This window comes from Boleophthalmus pectinirostris, unplaced genomic scaffold (assembly GCF_026225935.1).
Source record: "Boleophthalmus pectinirostris isolate CB_2022bp ecotype Guang Dong unplaced genomic scaffold, ASM2622593v1 HiC_scaffold_2825, whole genome shotgun sequence".
NCBI lineage: Eukaryota > Metazoa > Chordata > Actinopteri > Gobiiformes > Gobiidae > Boleophthalmus > Boleophthalmus pectinirostris.
In genome coordinates this window covers 115,501-119,704 of record NW_026571290.1, presented here as the reverse complement: position 1 = coordinate 119,704, position 4,204 = coordinate 115,501, and positions in this window count along the sequence as shown.

Here is a 4,204-nt window from a genome sequence, read left to right as displayed (position 1 = left end):
GAACCAGCGTCAAAAAACCCCACAAACCCACTCCGCCATCAGCCGGACACCAGCACATACGCCCCCTGCACACGCGCCTCCCACCACCGCTCATCAACACGACACCAAACCGCTCCCGCAGATGAACTGAACTCACATACGAGGAGCCAGTGTCGCATCGAAAAGTAGCGGCAAGTAACGCCCACAGGTGAGCGCACGCAAAATGCCCAGACAACAAGCAAAACAACCTCATGGGGAATCAGACACTGACAAAAGCCGAGCAAACGCCAATGGACAACAAATCAATCATTTACCATCATCCCAACCAGCGGGCAGCCATAACAACAATGTACCCCACAATAAAATGCCACCAAAACTTCCTTTCAACATCGTTTTTAATATGTCATATTCTTCTTTTAGATCTTTTAGTATTTTGGCAATATTAGATGAGTTTGAAGGACAAAGATTCTGCGTTATATTTACTGCATTCAGTTATTTTAGTGTTGGGAGGGTCACTTTTAAAACATATTCCCTTACAGAGTCCAGATTACAGATTACATAGCCCAGAATTAATTAAGATTTCTTAAAGTAACTTTATCTGAATACTTTGAATTACTTGATATTATCTTGGTTTTAAAACTACACAAATGGAGCAACCACATCCTGCAAATTCTTGTTTGTTCTTATTTAATTATTAAACCTAAATTTCCATAGATAAACAACTGTTTGTTCTAAAATAACAAGAGACCAGAATATCTTGGTGTGGAATGTTTTATCTACTTGAAGACAATAAAACCTCAGTTTTTCCTTAAGCCTATTGAAATTATTGATAGAAAAATGCTTCCTATGTGAGTTTACTGCCGCTTCACTGTTATTGTACTGTTTGGTATCTTATCTTAGTTTAGACCTGGTCTAGTCCTGACTCAGACCTGGTCTAGTCCTGACTCAGACCCAGTTCAGTCCCAAATGTAAAAACAGGAAAATACTGCAAGTAATTTATTTCATTTTTAACAAAGTAACTGTAATCCAGTTACCACTCATTGAGACAGTAACTGTAACTGAGCACAGTTACTCATAATTTGTACTCTGATTACATAATGCTGGTACTTGTGAACTGGTTACTTCTTTAACTATTTCATGGTTATATCAGATTCACTAATAACATTTATTAAACTTATTAAACTTATTTGACTTGTTTCTTGCAAACGTGGCTTTTAGTGCTACAAATTTAAAGTTGAGACTGTTACAGTTTTAAAGGTGACTTATTTCTTAGTTGCTCATGTGTTGCCGTGGGCGACACACTCTCTGCTTCGCAGGGTTCACTTGTTCTATTGACCTTCGGTCAATTCATATAATTTCATGTTGGTTTGAACAGGCTCGTTTCTTTTAGACCTTCGGTCATTTATAATTTCATGTTCATGTTCAACTTTCCTTGAACAGGTTCGGTTTCTTTTTAGACTCATAATTTAAATAAAACCACTAATACTTTTTGTCATAACAATTTAGATTTTATTTTACAGTACTGTTTTTTAATTGGTTCTACTCTTTTGTCTCTATATTAAATCTGACTCCTTTCTTCGTGTTCTACTTTTTGTGCGCAACTTAAGTTTTTTATTCTTTTTTAAATATAAACTCCATTAAAAGTTTAGTTTTTTCTCTGCGTAAAAAAGTTTAACCGCAAATAAATTTCCTTATAAAACCTCCTTTCTTGTCTCTCGTGAAGGATAACACGGAACCTTTATAAAATCAATAACTTTCTTAATTACGCTTTATGTGATTAAAGCCTAAACATACTATTGGTTTTGTTTTCAATCTCAATTAACAATTAACAATTAACTTCTGGCTTATTTTCTACGTGAAGCCTTTTAACACGGATTCGAGCTTTTGCTTTTTTCTTTTCCATGAAGCATAACATGCGATAATTAGTTTTCCATTAATTTTTAAATTGATCACACAAAAGTCCCAAGAAGTAAACCACAATTTCTAGTTTTTACATTTAGCCAATCTGACAGGAATTCTGAAACAACAAAGGTCGCTGTCAAACCTTCTTTTGGGAACATGTTCTTCGTGTCTTTACTTCCAGGATTTCGTGGGAGGCATCGTTTGCAGACATTACTCTGTCAAATCACGTCGGGGTCACCACTTGTGGGTTTTTTCGGAAGGTTCCATGCGTGTCCTAAAAAGAAGCACAGGAGATGGAGAATCCGAGAGAACAGGCCACTTTATTTCAGCATTTCCATTGAGAGATTCAAGTTGATTACCAAGTACAACTGTCACCCCGGACGACGCCTCTGACCAACTCAAAATCAGGGGTAGTTTTATACTACATCTTGACAAAACATTAACTTGTTGATTTAGCATAAACAGCAAGAAAATGAACAATACTGCTGACCCAGTGCAGCTTATCATGGGTGGAAACATGTCACGGGGACCACATATGTCAGTTTTTCTGCTTCGTGGCATCTCAAAGTCCAGAAAAACATGTTCTTTATGACACTCAAAGTACAGAAATAACATGTTATATAGACCTACAGATAATCATACGTGTTTTCCACCCTGTTGTTATTCTAAAGTCCATAATATTAGGTGAATTTAGCATGAACAACACATAATTTCCCACAAGCCCACAACTCGTCAAACTGTTTCAACTTTCCTTTCCTAATCCATGTGAAAAACTCTGAGCGTCTGTTTTACCCAGTGCACAAACCTGGAAATACAAGTTTTTTTTCCAAAACATTGGAACTGTTCTTTTTGCTTGTAGAAAACACATATTAATCATAATCTGTTCACTCTTCGTAAACTTGTGCTTTTTGGGATATAAACCTAAAATAAACATAACAGGATTTGTTGGAATCTTCTTAGAAACAATCATCTCCACCACTTTTCTGACCTCCTCCCAGAACAGTCCTGTTTCAGGACATTCCCACAGGCAGTGGAGAAGAGTTCCTTCAGCATCAGCCACTTGCTCCAAATATCTGTTATGTTACGGTTAGAAAGGTTCAGTTTGACTGGGGTTACAGATGTTCTCATGAGCCACTTATATCGCAGAAGCTTAAATCGAGTATTAATGAACTGTTTGTGAGCTTTGCTACAGGCTGATTCCCAATCCTCTTTGACTAATTTGATTTGAGATCCTCATGCCCTGAGTTTAGAGTCAGAGTTTTCACTTGAATGAGACAGTAAAAGGTCGAACAGCTCTGATATGGAGCTTTACTCTGACTAGTTTTACAGATGATTGTTTCCAATGACGTTTTTTTCGGTCTAGTTAATTGATTACCTTGATTGGTTCTAATAAAACTCCTTAGTTGAAAGAATTTAAAAAAGTATTTTCTATCCATTTTGAACTTGCATATCATATCCTCAAAAGACATTCATGATTCTGAGTTTGGCATAAATAAATCCTGTACTGACTTTAATCCCTTTGACGCCCAAACTTGAAAGACCAAATCTGTCCTCAGGGATGAAGCGCTGGTTTCCCCAAACTGAGATGCACAAAGACAAGTTACTCGTCTCCTTAACATAATTACGAACCATAAACCAGATTTTTATCATAGGTTTAACAACTGGATTTGTAGTTTTTTTTATCAGGTTGGAAATCTTATCAGAGTAAAGATAATGTGGTAATGGTAGATCCAGACCACCTGATTCCATTTCTTTCCACTGGGGCATTATTAGTTTCAAAATAAAATTTGATTGATCTTAATTGTGTAGCCCAATATTTCCACATTATATTTGGACACTTTAAACCTCCCTGGTTTTATGGCAAATGCATTAAGGAAAACCGAATTCGAGCTTTATCATTTTTCCAAATAAATGCAATAAATTGTTTTTTTATCTTTGCAAAAAAATCATCGGGCACATTCTGAAACAAATATAACATTTTGGGGAGCATATTCGTTTTAATAACATTAATTCTTCCAATTAAGGACAAAGGTAATAATATCCACCAATCAACAGACTCTGTTCTTCATTCATCAGATTCAGATTTAACCCTGACCACAGAATCCAGTTTGTGTCTGATTTCTATGTGTAAATATGTGAAGTGATCCACTGCTCTAAAGGAACGAGTCTGCGGGTCGGGATCACTGGCTTCCTTTTCATCAAGTCATAGAATTGAGGACTTGGTATTATTAATAGTGCATCCAGAAATCTTACCAAAGTTCCCTATCAATTTGAAGAGAACCGGAATTGTTCTACTCATGTTTGAAATGAAAAGGATGACATC